This window comes from Oncorhynchus mykiss, chromosome 22 (genome assembly GCF_013265735.2).
Source record: "Oncorhynchus mykiss isolate Arlee chromosome 22, USDA_OmykA_1.1, whole genome shotgun sequence".
Classification (NCBI taxonomy): Eukaryota; Metazoa; Chordata; class Actinopteri; order Salmoniformes; family Salmonidae; genus Oncorhynchus; species Oncorhynchus mykiss.
Window position 1 is genome coordinate 8,467,615 of NC_048586.1, and position 25,160 is coordinate 8,492,774.

The window sequence follows — 25,160 nt, forward strand, 5'->3', positions numbered from 1 at the left end:
GAAAGAACTGAAAACTGCTGTTCACAAATGCTCTCCATCCAACCTCACTGAGCTCGAGCTGTTTTGCAAGGAGGAATGGGAAAAAATTTCAGTCTCTCGATGTGCAAAACTGATAGAGACATACCCCAAGCGACTTACAGCTGTAATCGCAGCAAAAGGTGGCGCTACAAAGTATTAACTTAAGGGGGCTGAATAATTTTGCACGCCCAATTTTTCAGTTTTTGATTTGTTAAAAAAGTTTGAAATATCCAATAAATGTCGTTCTACTTCATGATTGTGTCCCACTTGTTGTTGATTCTTCACAAAAAAATACAGTTTTATATCTTTATGTTTGAAGCCTGAAATGTGGCAAAAGGTCGCAAAGTTCAAGGGGGCCGAATACTTTCGCAAGGCACTGTATGCGGATGACTCAACACTATACACGTCAGCTACTACAGAAAGTGAAATGACTGCAACACTTAACAAAGAGCTGCAGTTAGTTTCAGAATGGGTGGCAAGGAATAAGACAAATATTTCAAAAACTAAAATAATTGTATTTGGGACAAATCATTCACCAAACCCTAAACTTCAACTTGTAACAAATAATGTGAAATCGAGCAAGTTGAGGTGACTAAACTGCTTGGAGTAACCCTGGATTGTAAACTGTCATGGTCAAAACATGTTGATACAACAGTAGCTAAGATGGGGAGAAGTCTGTCCATAATAAAGCGCTGTTCTGCATTTTTAACAACACTATCAACAAGGCAGGTCCTACAGGCTCTAGTTTTGTCGCACCTGGACTTCTGTTCAGTCGTGTGGTCGGATAGCCCTTAAATGTACACAAAGAGCTAACATTAATAATATGCATGTAAATCTCTCATGGCTCATAATGGGGGAGAGATTGACTTCATCGCTACTTGTTTTTGTAAGAAGTGTTGACATGCTGAATGCACTGAGGTGTCTGTTTAACTGCTAGCACACAGCTCGGACACCCATACATACCCCACAATACATGCCACCAAAGTTCTCATCCCAGTCCCCAAGTCAAGAACAGACTATGGGAGGTGCACAGTACTACATAGAGCCATGGCTACATGGAACTATTCCACATCAGGTAACTGATGCAAGCAGTAGAATCAGATTTAGCAATTATGGAACAGCACACACATACACATACGACACACACACACATGTACACATGGATGTTGTATTGTAAATATGTGATAGTGGAGTAGTTGCCTGAGGGAACACACTAAATACATTGGGTAACGTGTTATGAAATGTAATGTCATGTAACATTTTAAATTGTGTATATAACTGCCTTAAGTTGTTGAACCCCAGGAAGAGTAGCTGCTGCCTTTGCATCAGCAAATGGGGATCCTTAATACAAATACACACATATTTGGACTTATAAATGATATGTACCCATTGATTTTTGAAGAACATAACTTATGAGCTTAGATCAACAGTTATACCTCATCAGTGTCACGGCTGTTGAAAGAACTGGACCAAGGTGTAGCGTGGTGAGCGTACATATTCCCTTTTTATTTGGGTGACGCCGACAAAACAATACAAAATAAACCATGAAGCTTAAGGCTATGTTAACAAAGTTAACTTCCCACAAACACAGGTGGGAAAAAGGGTACCCAAGTATGGTTTCCAATCAGAGACAACAATAGACAGTTGTCCCTTATTGAGAACCATACCCGGCCAAAACCTAGAAATAGAAAATCATAGAAACACAAAACATAGAATGCCCACCCCAACTCACGCCCTGACGAAACCAAAATAGAGACACAGTATATCACAAAAGTGAGTACACCCCTCACATTTTTGTAAATATTTGAGTATATCTTTTCATGTGACAACACTGAAGAAATGACACTTTGCTACAATGTAATGTAGTGAGTGTACAGCTTTGTATAACAGTGTAAATTTGCTGTCCCCTCAAAATACCTCATCACACAGCCATTAATGTCTAAACCACTGGCAACAAAAGTGAGTACACCCGTAAGTGAAAATGTCCAAATTGGGCCCAAGGTGTCAATATTTTGTGTGGCCACCATCATTTTCCAGCACTGCCTTAACCCTCTTGGGCATGGAGTTCACCAGAGCTTCACAGGTTGCCACTGGAGTCCTCTTCCACTCCTCCATGACAACATCACAGAGCTGGTGGATGTTAGAGACCTTGCACTCCTCCACCTTCCGTTTGGGGATGCCCCACAGATGCTCAATAGGGTTTAGGTCTGGAGACATGCTTGGCCAGTCTATCACCTTTACCCTCAGCTTCTATAGCAAGGCAGTGGTCGTCTTGGAGGTGTGTTTGGGGTCGTTATCATGTTGGAATACTGCCCCGCGACCCAGTCTCCGAAGGGAGGGGATCATGCTCTGCTTCAGTATTTATTTATTTATTTATTTTTATTTTATTTTATTTTACCAGGTAGGCAAGTTGAGAACAAGTTCTCATTTACAATTGCGACCTGGCCAAGATAAAGCAAAGCAGTTCGACAGATACAACAACACAGAGTTACACATGGAGTAAAACAAACATACAGTCAATAATAAAGTATAAACAAGTCTATATACAATGTGAGCAAATGAGGTGAGAAGGGAGGTAAAGGCAAAAAAGGCCTTGGTGGCAAGGTAAATACAATATAGCAAGTAAAACACTGGAATGGTAGTTTTGCAATGGAAGAATGTGCAAAGTAGAAATAAAAATAATGGGGTGCAAAGGAGCAAAATAAATAAATTAATTAAATACAGTTGGGAAAGAGGTAGTTGATAGGGCTAAATTATAGGTGGGCTAAGTACAGGTGCAGTAATCTGTGAGCTGCTCTGACAGTTGGTGCTTAAAGCTAGTGAGGGAGATAAGTGTTTCCAGTTTCAGAGATTTTTGTAGTTCGTTCCAGTCATTGGCAGCAGAGAACTGGAAAGAGAGGCGGCCAAAGAAAGAATTGGTTTTGGGGGTGACTAGAGAGATATACTTGCTGGAGCGTGTGCTACAGGTGGGAGATGCTATGGTGACCAGCGAGCTGAGATAAGGGGGAACTTTACCTAGCAGGGTCTTGTAGATGACATGGAGCCAGTGGGTTTGGCGACGAGTATGAAGCGAGGGCCAGCCAACGAGAGCGTACAGGTCGCAATGGTGGGTAGTATATGGGGCTTTGGTGACAAAACGGATTGCACTGTGATAGACTGCATCCAATTTGTTGAGTAGGGTATTGGAGGCTATTTTGTAAATTACATCGCCAAAGTCGAGGATTGGTAGGATGGTCAGTTTTACAAGGGTATGTTTGGCAGCATGAGTGAAGGATGCTTTGTTGCGAAATAGGAAGCCAATTCTAGATTTAACTTTGGATTGGAGATGTTTGATATGGGTCTGGAAGGAGAGTTTACAGTCTAACCAGACACCTAAGTATTTGTAGTTGTCCACGTATTCACGTTGTCCACGTATTGTCCACGTATCCACGTTGTCCACGTATTGTCCACGTATTCACGTACTCTGACGTAGTCAGAGCCGTCCAGAGTAGTGATGTTGGACAGGCGGGCAGGTGCAGGTAGCGATCGGTTGAAGAGCATGCATTTAGTTTTACTTGTATTTAAGAGCAATTGGAGGCCACGGAAGGAGAGTTGTATGGCATTGAAGCTTGCCTGGAGGGTTGTTAACACAGTGTCCAAAGAAGGGCCGGAAGTATACAGAATGGTGTCGTCTGCGTAGAGGTGGATCAGAGACTTACCAGCAGCAAGAGCGACCACATTGATGTATACAGAGAAGAGAGTCGGTCCAAGAATTGAACCCTGTGGCACCCCCATAGAGACTGCCAGAGGTCCGGACAACAGACCCTCCGATTTGACACACTGAACTCTATCAGAGAAGTAGTTGGTGAACCAGGCGAGGCAATCATTTGAGAAACCAAGGCTGTTGAGTCTGCCGATGAGGATGTGGTGATTGACAGAGTCGAAAGCCTTGGCCAGATCAATGAATACGGCTGCACAGTAATGTTTCTTATCGATGGCGGTTAAGATATCGTTTAGGACCTTGAGCGTGGCTGAGGTGCACCCATGACCAGCTCTGAAACCAGATTGCATAGCAGAGAAGGTATGGTGAGATTCAAAATGGTCGGTAATCTGTTTGTTGACTTGGCTTTCGAAGACCTTAGAAAGGCATGGTAGGATAGATATAGGTCTGTAGCAGTTTGGGTCAAGAGTGTCCCCCCCTTTGAAGAGGGGGATGACCGCAGCTGCTTTCCAATCTTTGGGAATCTCAGACGACACGAAAGAGAGGTTGAACAGGCTAGTAATAGGGGTGGCAACAATTTCGGCAGATAATTTTAGAAAGAAAGGGTCCAGATTGTCTAGCCCGGCTGATTTGTAGGGGTCCAGATTTTGCAGCTCTTTCAGAACATCAGTTGAATGGATTTGGGAGAAGGAGAAATGGGGAAGGCTTGGGCGAGTTGCTGTTGGGGGTGCAGTGCTGTTGACAGGGGTAGGAGTAGCCAGGTGGAAAGCATGGCCAGCAGTAGAAAAATGCTTATTGAAATGTTCAATTATGGTGGATTTATCAGTGGTGACAGTGTTTCCTATCTTCAGTGCAGTGGGCAGCTGGGAGGAGGTGTTCTTATTCTCCATGGACTTTACAGTGTCCCAGAACTTTTTTGAGTTAGTGTTACAAGAAGCAAATTTCTGCTTGAAAAAGCTAGCCTTGGCTTTTCTAACTGCCTGTGTATAATGGTTTCTAGCTTCCCTGAACAGCTGCATATCACGGGGGCTGTTCGATGCTAATGCAGAACGCCATAGGATGTTTTTGTGTTGGTTAAGGGCAGTCAGGTCTGGGGAGAACCAAGGGCTATATCTGTTCCTGGTTCTAAATTTCTTGAATGGGGCATGTTTATTTAAGATGGTTAGGAAGGCATTTTAAAAAAATATCCAGGCATCCTCTACTGACGGGATGAGGTCAATATCCTTCCAGGATACCCCGGCCAGGTCGATTAGAAAGGCCTGCTCGCTGAAGTGTTTCAGGGAGCGTTTTACAGTGATGAGAGGAGGTTGTTTGACCGCTGACCCATTACGGATGCAGGCAATGAGGCAGTGATCGCTGAGATCTTGGTTGAAGACAGCAGAGGTGTATTTAGAGGGGAAGTTGGTTAGGATGATATCTATGAGGGTGCCCGTGTTTAAGGCTTTGGGGAGGTACCTGGTAGGTTCATTGATAATTTGTGTGAGATTGAGGGCATCAAGTTTAGATTGTAGGATGGCTGGGGTGTTAAGCATGTTCCAGTTTAGGTCGCCTAGCAGCACGAGCTCTGAAGATAGATGGGGGGCAATCAGTTCACATATGGTGTCCAGAGCACAGCTGGGGGCAGAGGGTGGTCTATAGCAGGCGGCAACAGTGAGAGACTTGTTTTTAGAGAGGTGGATTTTTAAAAGTAGAAGTTCAAATTGTTTGGGTACAGACCTGGATAGTAGGACAGAACTCTGCAGGCTATCTTTGCAGTAGATTGCAACACCGCCCCCTTTGGCAGTTCTATCTTGTCTGAAAATGTTGTAGTTTGGAATTAAAATGTCAGAATTTTAGGTGGTCTTCCTAAGCCAGGATTCAGACACAGCTAGAACATCCGGGTTGGCAGAGTGTGCTAAAGCAGTGAAAATAACAAACTTAGGGAGGAGGCTTCTAATGTTAACATGCATGAAACCAAGGCTATTACGGTTACAGAAGTCGTCAAAAGAGAGCGCCTGGGGAATAGGAGTGGAGCTAGGCACTGCAGGGCCTGGATTCACCTCTACATCGCCAGAGGAACATAGGAGGAGTAGAATAAGGGTGCGGCTAAAAGCAATAAGAATTGGTCGTCTAGAACGTCTGGAACAGAGAGTAAAAGGAGGTTTCTGGGGGCGATAAAATAGCATCAAGGTATAATGTACAGACAAAGGTAAGGTAGGATGTGAATACAGTGGAGGTAAACCTAGGTATTGAGTGATGAAGAGAGAGATATTGTCTCTAGAAACATCATTGAGACCAGGAGATGTCATTGCATGTGTGGGTGGTGGAACTAATAGGTTGGATAAGGTATAGTGAGCAGGACTAGAGGCTCTACAGTGAAATAAGCCAATAAACACTAACCAGAACAGCAATGGACAAGACATATTGACATTAAGGAGAGGCATGCTTAGTCGAGTGATCAAAAGGGTCCAGTGAGTGGAGAGGTTGGTTGAGGGTCACGGCGATTTAGACAGCTAGCCAGGCCAACCGGTAGCAAGCTAGCATAGGATGGAGTCTGTTGTTAGCCACCTCTTCCGTTCGGTCAGTAGATTAGTGGGGTTCCGTGTGGTAGAGGGGATTAATCCAAATCACACAACAACAACAAAAATAAGAACAATAGATATAGTTATAGAGGCCCGAGAAGAAAACATAATAATAATAAAAATAAATAAATTGTCCGATTGTCTATTCAGATAGCAGCCGGTAAGACAGCTAACGGTTAGCGGGCCGCAGATGGGCGTTCAGGTAACGTCGCGACAGAGGAGCCAGCCGGATCTCATTCAGGTAGATAACGTCGGCAGTCCAGTTGTGAAGGCCCGGTGGGGCTCCGCGTAGGCAGTGAAACGGGTCCGGATAGGTGACTGCAGCCCAGGAGTGAATGATGGAACTCAGGAGTGATTGACGGAGCTGGCTAGCACCGGAACAATCGATGTTTGCTCCGGAATCGACGAAAGCCGACTGTCACACGGATAGCAGCTAGCTAGCTGTGAGATCCGGGTATGAATGTCCAGAGAGCAGTTGAAATCCAGGGACATGGAGAGAAAAATTGGTCCGGTATGTTCCGTTCCGAGCCGCGCTGCGCCGTACAAAACTGGCGATAGATTTTCGATAGAATTTCGAGCTAAAGGATAGCTGATGACCACAAACCGTGGTTAGCTGAATACTAATGATTTGCCAGTAAAGAAGCTAACTAGCTTCTGGATTAGCTTCTGGGCTAGCTCCTGGCTAGCTTCTGGCTAGTTTCTGGCTAGCTTCTTGGAGTTTCTGGCTAGCTTCTTGGAGGATTACAGATCTGAGGTAAATAATACTTTTTTATAAATATAAATTGGTGAGGCTGGTTGCAGGAGAGTGTTTAGAAGATGAGTTGATGAAAAATAAAATGTATGTGAAAAAAGTTGTAAATATATATATATATACAGGACACGACAAGACGAGGACAAAAGACGTCTGAACTGCTATGCGATCTTGGAGAGAGAGGATGTCCCAGTACGTTAGCATTTATGGTTCCCTCAATGAACTGTAACTCCCCAGTGCCGGCAGCACTCATGCAGCCCCAGAACATGACACTCCCACCACCATGCTTGACTGTAGGCAAGACACACTTGTCTTTGTACTCCTCACCTGGATACCGCCACACACGCTTGACACCATCTGAACCAAATAAGTTTATCTTGGTCTCATCAGACCACAGGACATAACTTCTTTGGTCGACCATGGCGGGGCCTGTTCTGAGTGGAACCTGTCCAGTTAAACTGCTGTATGGTCTTGGCCAACGTGCTGCAGCTCAGTTTCAGGGTCTTGGCAATCTTCTTATAGCCCAGACCATCTTTATATAGAGCAACAATTATGTTTTTCAGATCCTCAGAGAGTTCTTTGCCATGAGGTACCATGTTGAACTTCCAGTGACCAGTCAGTATGAGGGAGTGTGAGAGCGATGACACAAAATTTAACACACCTGCTCCCCATTCACACCTGAGACCTTGTAACACTAATGAGTCACATGACACCGGGGAGGGAAAATGGCTAATTGGGCCCGATTTTGACATTTTCACTTAGGGGTGTTCTCACTTGTGTGGCCAGCGGTTTAGACATTAATGGCTGTGTGTTGAGGTATTTTGAGGGGACAGCAAATTTACACTGTTATACAAGCTGTACACTCACTACTTTACATTGTAGCAAAGTGTAATTTCTTCAGTGTTGTCACATGAAATGATATACTCAAATATTTACAAAAATGTGAGGGGTGTACTCACTTTTGTGATATACTGTAAAAAAGGATCTCCAAGGTCAGGGCGTGACAATCAGAACCCAAAATATAAGCTTGTTTTACTCCAAAGTAAGCAAACCAATAAAATGTAAGAAACCACTGTATATCCTCAAAACATGGTTAAAACTATCATTTTGAAATCATGGATGGTCAGTCCTTGCATCCATAACGGTCTATGAATTTGAGTGTGGATACATTTCTCCAGCACCATCCCTCAGCTTTTTACCGAAACAGTGGTGGGGAGAACGCTTTGTGATACATCATACTTTATATGGAGTGTTTTCCCTCCTTCATTTGTAAAACGGTTGGGTAGAGCTGGGCTTTACGTGCTGATAAAATCAACACAATTAAATTTCAAATCTAAACTCAATAAAAAAAGAAGCTTCCCTTTTTCAAGACCCTGTCTTTCAAAGATACGGACCCTGCTCATCTGCGTGAACGTGCCTTAGGCATGCTGCAAGGAGTCATGAGGACTGCAGATGTGGCCAGGGCAATAAATTGAAATGTCCGTACTGTGAGACGCCTAAGACAGCGCTACAGGGAGACAGGATGGACAGCTGATCGTCCTCACAGTGGCAGACCACGTGGAACAACACCTGCACAGGATCAGTACATCCAAACATCACACCTGCGGGACAGGTACAGGATGGCAACAACAACTGCCCGAGTTACACCAGGAATGCACAAAGCCTCCATCAGTGCTCAGACTGTCTGCAATAGGCTGAGAGAGGCTGGACTGAGGGCTTGCAGGCCTGTTGTACGGCAGGTCCTCACCAGACATCACCGGCAACAATGTCGCCTATGGGCACAAACCCACCGTCGCTGGACCAGAGAGGACTGGCAAAAAGTGCTCTTCACTGACTAGTCGCGGTTTTGTCTCTACAGGGGTGATGGTCGGATTCACGTTTATCGTCGAAGGAATGAGCGGAGGAGATGCACTGCAGTACTTAATGCAGCTGGTGGCCACACCAGATACTGACTGTTACTTTTGATTTTGACCCCCCTTTGTTCAGGGACACATTATTCCATTTCTGTTAGTCACATGTCTGTGGAACTTGTTCAGTTTATGTCTCACTTGTTGAATCTTGTTATGTTCATCCAAATATTTACACATGTTAAGTTTGCTGAAAATAAACGTAGTTGACAGTGAGAGGACGTTTCTTTTTTTGCTGAGTTTAGTTGCTCCTGCTGTCTTTATAGTATAGTTCCTGTATTTGATTGATAAGCACTATTTTTAGTTCCTCTGTGCCTGTCGTCTGTGTGATTGCTGCTTGCGGTCTCTACCCTGTGTATTTACAGTGTACAAAGCCAGGCGAAAGGCGCAGAACAATTCCCTTTGACACAACTAGAGAGAGGAGACTAGGAACACAGAGTACCAAGAAAAAACACAGAGTACCAAGAAAAAACACAGAGTACCAAAACAGATGGAAAAATTGTCTGATAGAGGTGCCTGTCATGCTGTGGCCTAAAAGCCTTCCTTTCCCAGTGACTCTAAGTACCATATTTGTCTGTCAGGGTCAACTCTGCCCTGGGTTTCACCATCACAGCACAAGGCATAGAGAGAGATACGTTTTTTCTCTAGGGGGAGGAGAGAATATTTCATTCTCTCAGAGAAATAGAAAGAGAGGAGTGGATGGGGTCATGACATGGATGAAAATATTTCGATTCACTTCTGTTAAAGTTTGTTTTGTTCCACAGCTTTTAGAACCTGTAGTCTGAAGTGGTGCAGTGTGTACACACACGGGCAAAACCCTGTCACGGTGGTAACAGCGATAAGGTCTGAGGTAACTACAGAGTTTTAATACCAGCCCACACAGAGCGAAAACACACACCCCGACCCCAATGTACCGGTGCTCACATCTGAGGAACGAAAATGAAGGGGCAACATTGAGAGAATATTCATAGAGAACTACAACGATAAAAGAACAATAAGAGCACAATCTGTCATTTATCACAATGCACAGCGTTTGGCAGTGATGGGGAATGAGTGAAGGCTTCTTGGCTTTTTTATTGGCGGTCTATTTACCTCGCTGTTTGTTTGCCTGATTGCCTCTATATGCAGAGTAATGATTGTGAGCCCAGACAGTAAAAGTATGTGAAAACACCACACAGACAGACTACAGGCTGTATATACAGACAGGAAATAAAGAGGTGGGCAGGAAAGAGACAGGGGGAGGAATAGAGAGGAATGGAAGTGGGAGGAGTTTAGGAGAGGGGATGAGGGACAGAGTGGAAAAGATGATTCCAGATCTGACAAAGAGGAAAGGAGGTCAGAGTGGGCAGAGAAAGAAAGTAAAAAATATAAAATGTTATGTTTTTCAAGATAGTAGATTAGAGGAGAGAACAGAAGGGAAGAGGAGAGTAGAGAAGGGAAGGGGAGAGAAGAGAAGGGAAGAGGAGAGGAAAGAAGGGAAGAGGAGAGAAGAGAAGGGAAGAGGAGAGTAGAGAAGGGAAGAGGAGAGGAAAGAGAAGGGAAGAGGAGAGTAGAGAAGGGAAGAGGAGAGAAGAGAAGGGAAGAGGAGAGTAGAGAAGGGAAGAGGAGAGGAAAGAAGGGAAGAGGAGAGTAGAGAAGGGAAGAGGAGAGAAGAGAAGGGAAGAGGAGAGTAGAGAAGGGAAGAGGAAAGAGAAGGGAAGAGGAGAGTAGAGAATGGAAGAGGAGAGAAGAGAAGGGAAGAGGAGAGTAGAGAAGGGAAGAGGAGAGGAAAGAAGAGGAGAGAAGGGAAGAGGAGAGTAGAGAAGGGAAGAGGAGAGAAGAGAAGAGAAGAGAAGGGAAGAGGAGAGTAGAGAAGGGAAGAGGAGAGGAGAGAAGGGAAGAGGAGAGTAGAGAAGGGAAGAGGAGAGAAGTAAAGAGGAGAGAAGAGGAGAGAAGGGAAGATGAGAGAGGCTCAGCTGGGTGTGATGTGGACTGATGGTAAGACAATCTGACAGGCCAGAGGGGGGTCTGGATAGCAGCATGTCTGTCACCATGTGATTTCATTCAGTTTATTGAAGGCTGGATATCAGTGGCGATGTGTGTGTGCGTCTGTGTGAGTGTATGAGAGGCCTGTAGACATGAATAGCATATGGATAGTGATACAGATTGCTTATAAACCACCCACAGCATTTATAATATGATGGCAGGATATGAGGGAAGAGAGAAAAAAAGAGGGGGGAGGTGGTGAGAAAGGGGGTTTAGTTTCAGGGTTTATGTGCATATTTATTCAAGCATGTAAAACAAGGAGGTGAAAAACAACACCAGGCAATTGAAAGCATTACTAGTTGACGGGTATAGAGAAAAAAATATTATTAAGGACATTCTGTAAATAAATAAAATACATCCAACAAATTAACTCTGATTAATTAGCACGCAAACCCCTTACGGATACTCTCCCTTTATATCACACATCACATACAATAAATGTTTAAAATAAATCATGTTTGATTCAAATCAACTGCTCTCTATCCATCCCTACTGCACAGCTTCTGTTTTTTCTGTGAGAGCAAAATTGTAAGATTTCTATAAATACTGTCATTATTATTGCATCAAATGGTTATTTTATACAACAGAAGAGGGGGGGGGGGGTTCTTAAACACTCATCTGTGTATTTTTCTGAGAATGGGCCTCTGGAAGATGTAATGCTGACAGAAGATTTACGATGTCTTTGGTTGATTAACCTAACAAGACCGCATTCCATAGCATGAATTGGTGTTTCTGTACTGAGGTACCAGGGTGGAGATGGCTCCAGTATGGAGTAGGGGGTCAGACCCTGGTTTCTACACAATGAGAACAGTCTTTACAGCAGATACTGTTTGCTGTGCATTATTAGTATCTTTCATATGAATCTTACCCTTGTGACCCATACATCTGTTGTTTGTCATGAACATCCAGGAGGATGGACTTTACTATTAAATGCTGTGGCTCAAAACCGCTCATTGGGCTCTCAACTAATCACCTACAGGAGGGTCGTTGACAAGCTCCATTACCGCTGTAATTAAATAATAAAGTTTACTTGTTTTTAAGAAATGTAAGTCTCCTTTTGATTAGAATAACTCCACTACATTTCTCTCCCTCTCCGTCTCTGCCCCACACAGACCAGACAAGTAGAAGCGCAAGGGTACAACTAGCACAGTTTGGGCTAGATCTGATTTATCTCTAGAGAATGTGATTGGAGCTTACAGGAAAAAAAGAAAGAAATAGCTCACCGTGGCACAGGTCGGCCTGGCTCACCACACATTTTCATTGGTTGAAGTGCATTAGCATTCCACCAGGCTCGACACAACGTATCCTGCGTGATGATACGTTAGCACGTACATGTAACAGATCAGCTAGCTAGCCACTCTACCTAGCTAGTTAGCTGGCTAACATTATAGGTTTAGTGTCACGTCTAACATTGTCACGTTCTGACCTTTATTTCTGTTTTGTATTTATGTAGTATGGTCAGGGCGTGAGTTGGGTGGGCAGTCTATGTTTGTTTTTCTATGTTTTGGGGCAGTTCTATGTTTTCGGCCTAGTATGGTTCTCAATCAGAGGCAGGTGTCATTAGTTGTCTCTGATTGAGAATCATACTTAGGTAGCCTGGGTTGCACTGTTTGTTTGTGGGTGATTGTCTATGTTAGTGGCTTGTGTCAGCACAGGTCTCATTTTGTAGCTTCACGGTCGAATTTGGTTTATTGTTTTTGTTACTCGTTTGTATAGTGTTCAGTCTTTCTTTATTAAAGATTTTACCATGGACACTTACCACGCCGCATATTGGTCCTCTGATCCTTCTCGCCTCTCCTCTTCAGACGAAGAGGAGGACGACCGTGACAGAATCACCCACCAACCAAGGACCAAGCGGCGTGGTAGAAAACAGCGACGACAGCAGCAGCAGCAGCGGCAGCAACAACAACAGCGGCCGGCTTCACAGGACTACACAACTTGGGAGGAGATAGACAGATGGGCCATCGACCCAGGGAGAGTGCCGGAGCCCGCCTGGGATTCGATGGAGCAGTGCAAGGAAGGTTACAGGAGAATGAGGTTGGCGAAGGCAGCACGGCAGTGCGACAGGTACGAGAGACAGCCCCAAATTTTTTGGGGGGGGGGGCACACGAGGGGTGGAGCTAAGCCAGGTAGCAGACCTGCGCTCACTCCTCGTGCTTATTATAAGCAGCAAGATACTGGGCAGGCACCGTGTTATGCGGTTAAGCGCACGGTGTCGCCAGTACGTGTCCATAGCCCGGTGCGCTATAGGACAGCCCCCCGAGAGTGTCATGCGAGTGCGGGCATCGAGCCAGGGCGTATGGTGCCTGCTCAGCGGGTCTGGTCGCCGGTACGCAGTTTTGGCCCAGGGTATCCTGCGCCGGCTCTGCGTGCTGTGTCTCCGGGGCGCTGGGAGGGTGCAGTGCGTCCTCTGCCTGCGCTCCGCTCGTGCCGGGCGAATGTGGGAATGGAGCCGAAGGGAGAGGTGCGTGTAGTAAGCACTAGATCTCCCGTGCTTACCCACAGCCCGGTTCAACCTGTGCCTGCACTCTGGACGGTCCGGGCTAGAGTGGTTATCCAGCCTGGGGAAGTGGTGCCAAGGTTGCGCACCAGAGCTCCAGTGCTCCCCCACAGCCCGGTCTTTCAGGTGCCTCCTCTTAACCCCAAGCCTCCTGAAGGTCTTCCCAGCCTGGTGGTTCCTGTGGCAGCCCCACGCACCAGGCTGTCTCTCTGTCTCCTCCCTGCAGGTGGTCCTGTCTGTCCGGCGCCGCTGCCGGAGTCTCCCGCCTGTCCGGCGCCTCTGCCGGAGTCTCCCGCCTGTCCGGCGCCTCTGCCGGAGTCTCCCGCCTGTCCGGCGCCTCTGCCGGAGTCTCCCGCCTGTCCGGCGCCTCTGCCGGAGTCTCCCGCCTGTCCGGCGCCTCTGCCGGAGTCTCCCGCCTGTCCGGCGCCTCTGCCGGAGTCTCCCGCCTGTCCGGCGCCTCTGCCGGAGCCTCCCGCCTGTCCGGCGCCTCTGCCGGAGCCTCCCGCCTGTCCGGCGCCTCTGCCGGAGCCCCCCGCCTGTCCGGCGCCGCTGCCGGAGCCCCCCGCCTGTCCGGCGCCGCTGCCGGAGCCCCCCGCCTGCCCGGCGCCGCTGCCGGAGCCCCCCGCCTGTCCGGCGCCGCTGCCGGAGCCCCTCTGCCCAGAGCCCCTCTGTCCCGAGCAGCTGCCCCTCTGTCCCGAGCAGCTGCCCCTCTGTCCCGAGCAGCTGCCCCTCTGTCCCGAGCAGCTGCCCCTCTGTCCCGAGCAGCTGCCCCTCTGTCCCGAGCAGCTGCCTCTCTGTCCCGAGCAGCTGTCCCTCTGTCCCGAGCTGCCCCTCTGTCCAGTGGGGTCATTGAGAGGGGTGGTCATGCTGAGAAAGCCACGGAGGCGGACAATAAGGCGGACTAAGACAATGATGAGGTGGGGTCCGCGTCCCGCGCCAGAGCCGCCACCGCGGACAGACGCCCACCCAGACCCTCCCCTATAGGTCAAGGTTTTGCGGCCGGAGTCCGCACCTTTGGGGGGGGGTACTGTCACGTTCTGACCTTTATTTCTGTTTTGTATTTATGTAGTATGGTCAGGGCGTGAGTTGGGTGGGCAGTCTATGTTTGTTTTTCTATGTTTTGGGGCAGTTCTATGTTTTCGGCCTAGTATGGTTCTCAATCAGAGGCAGGTGTCATTAGTTGTCTCTGATTGAGAATCATACTTAGGTAGCCTGGGTTGCACTGTTTGTTTGTGGGTGATTGTCTATGTTAGTGGCTTGTGTCAGCACAGGTCTCATTTTGTAGCTTCACGGTCGAATTTGGTTTATTGTTTTTGTTACTCGTTTGTATAGTGTTCAGTCTTTCTTTATTAAAGATTTTACCATGGACACTTACCACGCCGCATATTGGTCCTCTGATCCTTCTCGCCTCTTCAGACGAAGAGGAGGACGACCGTGACAAACATAAAAAATCTTTGTTTTTCTGTTCATAATTTCTGTTGCCTGAAAATAGTTTTTATGCATGCTAGTGCATGGTTATTTTTCGGTTTTTAATCAACTAATTGACCGACATCGGTTCAATTATTTGAAAGCGGTACTTGAAACGGTAGGGGTCCAACCAATAAAAAAAACACACTGCTCCTATTCAATGTTTGGTCAGAGTTTAACCACCACCTAATCTAACCAATAGAGACCACCCGGCGACCTCCCAGAGACATGCGTCTTGCCAATCATCCTCTACTATGTGGTATGGAGGTAGAGAAACATGCCTCCCCCTCTTCCCAACCTATACTCAACTTGTTTTAAATGTCGACGCATTTCAATGAAAGGGGGTCAGTTGACAGATGCAATTTGCGATATTAAAATTCCACCTACCTCCATGATGGACAGCTGCCTAATGAGAGACGGGCTCTTTCTTTGAATTTTCCAGAGTTAGCGATGAGATGGATGGCGGGACGAGATAAAAAATACCACCAGCCGGAGATGAAAGGCAAGAACAAACAATGGAATGAGATTGCCAAAAGCTGGTGTCAGCCAGGAGGGAGAGAAAGTGGAATATTCATCTATTAATCTAAAAGAAGGTGTGCAAATAGCAGAGTAAGAATGAGGGTCCATCTGTCCATCCATCACACCGTAAATAGCACATGTGGATCAAATTGAGGAAATAGTAGATGTATGTGTCAAGTCACCCAGACAACGGAGCACAGTCAGTATACATCTAACACACAACCACATCTCTTTTACACACCCTTTCACTTACACACACACAAACCTTGTGTGATTGAGTTCATGAGGGTTGGTGGTGTGAGAGACTTTTCATCTCCACAGTGTTGTTCTCCTGGCCTCAGTGATCTGCCTCGGTGACCTGTTTGGTTTAGTCCACTCACTCTGCCCTCAGATCGACTTATCCTCTCTGGATTACACTTTCCCGCTCTTTCTCCCTTCTTCCCTACTTCCTCCAGCTGATTCGGCCTGTTTACGGTGTTAGAGTTAGCTTCCATTCATGGAGGTAGGGCTGACTGAGCTAACACTAAAAGAACTGATGAGAGACAGAGATGTGACAAACAGAGAGGGAGGAGGAAGAGGACGGGGAATATGAAGAGGGAGAGAGGAAGGAGGAATAGGAAGACAAAGAAATAGAAGAGAGAAGTAGCCCTCAGAGAGGATGGTAGAGGAGGATGGGTCTATTACAGCCCTTTCATCCTAGAATGTGCCTGTCCCTTTTTCGATTTGTCCAGCACTTCAGATAGCTCTGCAGGGACATCCCCAACTCAAATCATACACAGTGACGCAAACTCATCTGAATGTCACTCAAAAATGTGGATGGTGAAGTCATGCAAGGAGAGAATTTTGTCTGCGGAAAAACAAAACTTTAAAAGCAGAAGGAAATAACTTAAAATGATTGCCTCCTGTAGGTCTGTCAGCTCAATGTATAGTACAATACACTTCCATCACAATTCATCAAATGCATTTACAAAATAACCATACATTTCATAGCCTGGGTGGTTTACTGCACAGTTTATGCAACAACAAATCATGGGAAAGCCGTCCAGCACTCACACACACAAAAACCTGGATAGGGGCAGGCGGGATGTGTGCAGTAGCTGGTAAAGGAACCAGCTGGTAAAGGAACTACAGTAATACCAGCCACAGGCTAACACATGAATGAGAATGGAGTATAGACTGGGGATACCATTCTACAAACAAAACATGTTTAAATAAGGAGAGAGAGCTTTTAATTAAGCAGATAGAGGGAGACAGATAGAAAGATAGAGAGTCACAGCAATATCTTTTGTATGATCTCTTATACACTATTTCAGGCCCGGCTGTTGGAACTTTGGCTTTCCTGGATATAGCCACTACATTGTGATCACTGCATCCAATGGGTACAGATACAGCTTTAGAACAAAGTTCTACGGTATTAGTAAAAATGTCATCTATACATGTGGATGATCTTGTTCCTGTAGTGTTTGTAAACACCCTGGTAGGTTGATTAATAACCTGAACCAGATTACAGGCACTGGTTACAGTGAAAAGCTTCCTCTTGAGCGGACAGCTTGATGAAAACCACTTAATATTCAGGTCCCCAAGAAAGTAGACCTCTCTGTTTTCATCACATACACTAAACATACACTAAGCATTTCACACATATTATTTAGATACTAACTGTTAGCACTTGGTGGCCTATAGCAACACCCCAAAATAAAAGGCTTTAGATGTACCAAGTGAACCATTGCCCCCCCACCTCCACCCCCTTCCCTCTGGAAGGCTGCTGATCCTCTGTTGTTATTTTCGCTTAGTCACTTAAAATAACTCTACCTACATGTACATATTACCTCAATTACCTCGACACCGGTGCCCCCTGTATATAGCCCCACTATTGTTATTTACTGCTGCTCTATAATTATTTGTTATTCTTATCTCTTACTTTTTTGGTGGGTATTTTCTTAAAACTGCATTGTTGGTTAAGGGCTTGTAAGTAAGCATTTCACTGTGAAAAATACAATTTGATTTGATGCATACGAAAACACGATAACATTCGCACTACACACATGGATTTTGTATTGTAGATACAGTACCAGTCAAAAGTTTGGACACACCTACTCATTCCAGGGAGACTGCGTGAATCAGGCCTTCATGGTCGAATTGCTGCAAAGAAACCACTACTAAAGGACACCAACAAGAAGAAGAGACTTGCTTGGGCCAAGAAACACGAGCAATGGATATTAGACTGGTGGAAATCTGTCCTTGGGTCTGAGTCCAAATTTGAGATTGTGTAATTCCCACCGTGAAGCATGGGGGAGAAGGTGTGATGGTGCTTTGCTTGTGTCAGTGATTTATTTAGAATTCAAGGCACACTTAACCAGCATGGCTACCACAGCATTCTGCAGCAATACACCTTCCCATTTAGTTTGCGCTTAGTGGAACTATCATTTGTTTTTCCAACAGGACAATGACCCAACACACCTCTGGGCTGTGTAAGGGCTATTTGACCGAGAACAAGGGTAATGAGGGCTGCATCAGATGACCTGGCCTCCACAATCAACCGACCTCAACCCAACTGACATGGTTTGGGATGAGTTGGACCACAGAGTGAAGGAAAAGCAGCCAACAAGTGCTCAGCATATGTGGGAACTCCTTCAAGACTGTTGGAAAAGCATTCCATGCTTCAATGCTAGTTGAGAGAATTCCAAGAGTGTGCAAAGCTGTCAAGGCAATCGGGTGGCTACTTTGAAGAATCTCAAATATAAAACATATTTTGATTTGTTTAGCACTGTTTTGGTTACTACATGATTCCATATGTGTTCTTTCATAGTGTTGATGTCTTCACCATTATTCTACAATATAGAAAATAGTAAAAATAAAGAAAAACCCTGGAATGAGTAGGTGTGTCCAAATCTTTGACTGGCACTTGATATGCGTGTATGTCTCCCGTACCTGTTTCAGGTAGGCATAGCACATGGTATCAGCGACGCGTTTGCCCTCGTCATAGCAGGCCCGGGGGCCGATGGGGTTCACATGACCCCATTCTGGGGGTGCACCTCGGGGTCTGAGTCGGGGGGAAAGACAGACAGACAGACAGACAGACAGACAGACAGACAGACAGACAGACAGACAGGGGTAAGTCACCAAGAATATAGCCACCTGTTCTGTATAATGCTAATTCCACTGAAACAGAATCCACTCATATTCATTACACAGGCAATGAGTAGTCGTTGTTCAGGATGTAAAATGAAATCATTCTTGCAACCGTCTGTAATGTACTCCACATAAACAGTAAACTAAATAATGTACATCGACTAAAGGCCATGCTTAGAGAAAATAGTAATTTTGTGAGAAACGGCACACACATACACAGTTAAGTGAGAAGGGTTTACCAAGAAAAACTTAGTGTGTGTGTAGCTCAATACTGTGCGGTGTGCACAGCTAACCTTTTTCACTACAAGTCAACAAACTAAAACACACACTCAGACCAACTAAAACACACACTCAGACCAACTAAAACACACACTCAGACCAACTAAAACACACACTCAGACCAACTAAAACACACACTCAGACCAACTAAAACACACACTCAGACCAACTAAAACACACACTCAGACCAACTAAAACACACACTCAGACCAACTAAAACACACACTCAGACCAACTAAAACACACACTCAGATCAACTAAAACACACACTCAGACCAACTAAAACACACACTCAGACCAACTAAAACACACACTCAGACCAACTAAAACACACACTCAGACCAACTAAAACACACACTCAGACCAACTAAAACACACACTCAGACCAACTAAAACACACACTCAGACCAACTACAACACACACTCAGACCAACTACAACACACACTCAGACCAACTACAACACACACTCAGACCAACTACAACACACACTCAGACCACTCGGGGGAGAAAATGAATGGGAGTTTGTGGGTGCGTTACAGTAAATTAGGTCAGTCTTACTGATGTGCTTTTGTGTCAAACTGTAGCCCAAATCTAAGCGATGAGGGACAGAGAGAGACACTATGCTCAGGTCCCTCTGGAGAGTCTCTCTCTCACACACACACGCGCATACTTTTATTTTATTTTTATTTCACCTTTATTTAACCAGGTAGGCTAGTTGAGAACACCTTTATTTAACCAGGTAGGCTAGTTGAGAACACCTTTATTTAACCAGGTAGGCTAGTTGAGAACACCTTTATTTAACCAGGTAGGCTAGTTGAGAACACCTTTATTTAACCAGGTAGGCTAGTTGAGAACACCTTTATTTAACCAGGTAGGCTAGTTGAGAACACCTTTATTTAACCAGGTAGGCTAGTTGAGAACACCTTTATTTAACCAGGTAGGCTAGTTGAGAACACCTTTATTTAACCAGGTAGGCTAGTTGAGAACACCTTTATTTAACCAGGTAGGCTAGTTGAGAACAAGTTCTCATTTACAATTGTGACCTGGCCAAGATAAAGCATAGCGGTGTGAGCAGACAACACAGAGTTACACATGGAGTAAACAATTAACAAGTCAATAACACAGTAGAAAACAAAGGGGGAGTCTATATACAATGTGTGCAAAAGGCATGAGGAGGTAGGCGAATAATTACAATTTTGCAGATTAACACTGGAGTGATAAATGATCAGATGGTCATGTACAGGTAGAGATATTGGTGTGCAAAAGAGCAGAAAAGTAAATAAATAAAAACAGTATGGGGATGAGGTAGGTGAAAATGGGTGGGCTATTTACCAATAGACAATGTACAGCTGCAGCGATCGGTTAGCTGCTCAGATAGCTGATGTTTGAAGTTGGTGAGGGAGATAAAAGTCTCCAACTTCAGCGATTTTTGCAATTCGTTCCAGTCACAGGCAGCAGAGTACTGGAACGAAAGGCGGCCAAATGAGGTGTTGGCTTTAGGGATGATCAGTGAGATACACCTGCTGGAGCGCGTGCTACGGATGGGTGTTGCCATCGTGACCAGTGAGCTGAGATAAGGCGGAGCTTACACAGAGAGAGAGAGAGAGAGAGAGAGAGAGAGAGAGAGAGAGAGAGAGAGAGAGAGAGAGAGAGAGAGAGAGAGAGAGAGAGAGAGAGAGAGAGAGAGAGAGAGAGAGAGAGAGAGAGAGAGAGAGAGAGAGAGAGAGAGAGAGAGAGAGAGAGAGAGAGAGAGAGAGACACATACACACTTAAAAGCATCTTAAAAGCAATACAGTAATTGGTTCCTCACTGTTATCTTTATCCAGAGACATGGCGAGTGGAGCTGTGCATAGTTACAAAGAAATACCATGCAAGCAAAAACCACACAGCTTCAACATTCCTGGGTACAGTCACTAAAAGTTACTGTTACTACTGTGGCTAAAGTTACAACAAAACAAACAAAGTTAATTTGCATAAGAAAGTGACATGTTGACGAACTTTAACTGGGTCTTAAGGGGATTCACAGTCACCATAACTCCATGACTAAAATTAGCATTGCTGTTAACGTTACAGTACGTTTTTATCAAAGCTCCTTGGACGTGATTTACACTTATATCAGTACACTCGTAACAACCTAAGCATGATGAAACTTCTACTCGATCAAATAAGCTTCACCTATCAAAATAGCAGTTCACTTTTATCCGGACCAAATTTGACACACTCATTGCACCCCATACAAAAACTCCTCACTTGGTCTGCTATTTTTGCGAGGACAGATTTTGGACGGAGTCGACCTTCTTGCTTCACCTCTTCCTCTCTGGCATAGCGTACTGTAGCCTAGAGATCAATAAGGGGCCAGGCGGAAGGCTCTGGCAATAAGTGGTCAACTCTCTAGGCTACACTGTCTATTGCATCTCAGCCGCTCTGTCACTGCTCATCCATGTATTTTATACTTATATATTCTCATCTCATTCCTTTACTAGATTGTGTGTATTAGATTATATTACCTGTTAGATACTGCTGCACTGTTGGATCTAGAAGCATAAGAATTTTGCATACACTCGCAATAACATCTGCTAACCATGTGTATGTGACCAATAAAACTTGATTTTATTTGATTTTTTAAATGTATATATGTATAATGTAGATGTGGCCCCAGGAAGACCATCACCCACCCCTCACTAACTCTGCCACTGCTGCTAAAAAAATCCTTGGGGAAACACCGTCAGGTAGACAGAGAGGGAGAAGAGGGGGATATAGTGAGAGAGTGCATCGGAGGATTGACAAAATCAATCATTTCCTTTGTGTATGTATGCTCATGCATGCGTACAGTTGAAGTCGGAAGTTTACATACACCTTAGCCAAATACATTTAAACTCAGTTTTTCACAATTCCTGACATTTAAAGTAAAAATTCCCTGTTTTAGGTCAGTTAGGATCACCACATTCATTTTAAGAATGTGAAATGTCAGAATAATAGCAGAGAGAATTATGTATTTCAGCTTTTATTTCTTTCATCACATTCCCAGTGGGTTAGACACTTACTCTATTAGTATTTGGTAGCATTGCCTTCATTTTGGCCCATTCCTCCTGACAGAGCTGGTGTAACAAAGTCAGGTTTGTAGGCCTCCTTGCTCGCACATGCTTTTTTAGTTCTGCCCACACATTTTATATAGGATTGAGGTCAGGGCTTTGTGATGGCCACTCCAATACCTTGACGTTGTTGTCCTTAAGCCATTTTGCCACAACTTTGGAAGTTTGCTTGGGGTCATAGTCCATTTGGAAGACCCATTTGCGACCAAGCTTTAACTTCCTGACTGATGTCTTGAGATGTTGCTTCAGTATATCCACATAATTTTATAGTTTTGTCGATATAGGACTCGTTTTACTGTGGATATAGATAATTTTGTACCCGTTTCCACCAGCATCTTCACAAGGTCCTTTGATGCTGTTCTGGGATTGATTTGCACTTTTCACACCAAAGTACGTTCATCTCTATGAGACAGAACGCGTCTCCTTCCTGAGCGGTATGATGGCTGCGTGGTCCCATGGTGTTTATACTTGCGTACTACAGTTTGTACAGATGAACGTGGTACCTTCAGCCGTTTGGAAATTGCTCCCAAGGATGAACCAGACTTGTGGAGGTCTACAATGTTTTTTTCTGAGGCCTTGGCTGATTTATTTTGATTGTCCCATGATGTCAAGCAAAGAGGCACTGAGTTTAAAGGTAGACCTTGAAATTCATCCACAGGTACACAGGTAAATTAGCCTATCAGAAGCGTCTAAAGCCATGACATAATTTTCTGGTATTTTCCAAGCTGTTAGGCACAGTCAACTTAGTGTATGTAAACTTCTGACCCACTGGAATTGTGATACAGTGAATTATAAGTGAAATAATCTGTCTGTAAACAATTGTTGGAAAAATGACTTGTGTCTTGCACAAAGTAGATGTCCTAACCGACTTTCCAAAACTATAGTTTGTTAACAAGACATTTGTGGAGTGGTTGAAAAAGGAGTTTTAATGACTCTAACCTAAGTGTATGTAAACTTCCGACTTCAACTGTACATGCGTATGTATTCAGGGTTTTTGTGGAGATAGCCAGGTAGCCTGGAGACCCGTTTACCCTGCTGACCTTGCTCTGGCTCAGGCCAGGAATGGACAGGGCTGATATAGCAGGCAGCAGGCGCAGCACAGCCCAGACACAGCACAGCCCAGACACATTATCTTACCTCCCCAGAGACATCTCTCTGACCTGTGGCTTGAACTAAACTTGCCACAACAACAATAGACGCTGCCTCACCACTTAACGCCCTGTGAAATATGGTGTTACACTGCTCTGGCCATGTCTAGTAAAGCCCTGTGAAATTTGTGAAATGGACCTGGCACTCACTTTACATGCTGGGTAAACCGTGTATGTGTGTGTGTCTTACCTCCATACACCTCAGACGTAGAAGCCAGCAGTAGACAGGCTCCCACGTGCTTCGCCAACCCTGGGGACACATAAGACAAAGGCAATAAGACCCAGAGCCAAAAAACCTGGAGAGGGGCAGAATAGATCAATCAAACCCAGAGCTCGTCCCGGGGAGAGTCACAGACTAGATCAATCAAAGCTAGCGTGGAGCCTGGGGAGAGAGTCAGGCCGGAGTAATCAAGCCAGTCATCACATCTGTGGAGAGGCAGACAAGATCAATTCAACTCAGAGTGGATACTGTGGTGGGACAAAGCAGAGAGATAGGAGCAGAATTAGTATGGGAGGAGAAGTTGGGAGGGGTAATCAGACCAGAGCAGTGGGACTGGAACCAGATACACTTTCTCATACACTTACACACAGTGTCCCAGATCTGTATATGCCAACTCCTCAAACTATACAAGTTGGCGAAAGCACAGCCGAGCACAGACCGAGCTGGCACCGGGCTTTCACTTGGAAAGAAAGACTTCAAAGTCTGTGGAGAGAGGAACCTAGGCATATGTACAGTGCATTCAGAAAGTATTCAGACCACTTGACTTTGTCCACATTATTTTACCTTATTCTAAAACTGATGAAATGAAAAAAATTCCATATCAATTTACACACACAATACTCCATAATGACAAAGCGAAAACAGGTTTTTAGATTTTTTTCTCTCTCAAATGTATGATAATTTTTTTTTTTTAAATATCACAAGTATTCAGACCCTTTATTCAAGACTTTGTTGAAGCACCTTTGGCAGCGATTACAGCCTGAAGTTTTCTTGAGTATGATGCTACAAGCTTGGCACACCTGTATTTGGGGAGTTTCTCCCATTCTTCTCTGCAAAGGCAAGCCTAAATCAGTTCAGAAGTAAAATGTGGCTTAACAAGTCATCTAATAAGTTATATGGACTCCCTCTGTGTAAAATAAGGGTTAACATGATAATAAGGGTTGACATGATTTTTGAATGACTACCCCTTCCTCTGTCCCCAATACACACAACATATAGTATGTAAGGTCGCTCAGTCAAGTATTGAATTAAGCACAGATTCAACTACAAAGACGAGGGATATTTTCAAAACTCTCAAAGAAGGGCAGTGATTGGTAGATGAGTAATAATAACAAAACAGACATTGAATATATATATCAACAACACAATAATGACCTAAATGACAAAGTAAAAAATAAAATAAAAACCATACGGAAAACATGCATATGTATGCAACATGGTATTAAAGTAATATTGCAACAAAAGAAACATGGCAAAGAAATACACATTTTGGTCTAAATGTAAAGCCTTATGTTTGGAGCAAATCCAACAGCACGTCACTGAGTAACTTGCCTCCTTATTTTCAAGCATGGCGGTGGCAGCATCATGGAACAGTATGGGTAGGCATGACATTGGCAAAGACTGGGGAGTTTTTCAGGATGAAAAGAAAAGGGATGGAGCTAAGCACAGGCAAAATCATTGAGGAAAACCTGCTTCAGTCTGCATTACACCAGACACTGGGAGAGGAATTCACCTTTCAGCAGGACATTAACCTACAACACAAAGCCAAATCTACACTGGAGTTGCAAAGTTAGCGGCCAAGTTACAGTTGAAGTTTTACTTAAATTTGCTTCAAAATCTATGGCAAGACTTGACGAATTTTGAAAAGAATAATGGCCAAATATTGCACAAAACAGTTGAGACTTTCCCAAGAAGACTCACAGCTATAATCGCTGCCAAAGATGTTTCTAACATGTATTGACTCAGGGGTGAATACTTATCTACTTCAGGTATATTAGTGTTATATCTTTCATTCATCTTTAAAAATATATATTACTTATCTTCCACTTAGATATTACAG

The 25,160-nt window shown here is 44.6% G+C and overlaps 1 pseudogene; it reads right to left on the reverse strand.

Moving 5' to 3' along the window:
- Nucleotides 1-25,160, reverse strand: part of LOC110502043 — a 49,287-nt pseudogene that overhangs the window by 24,008 nt on the left and 119 nt on the right.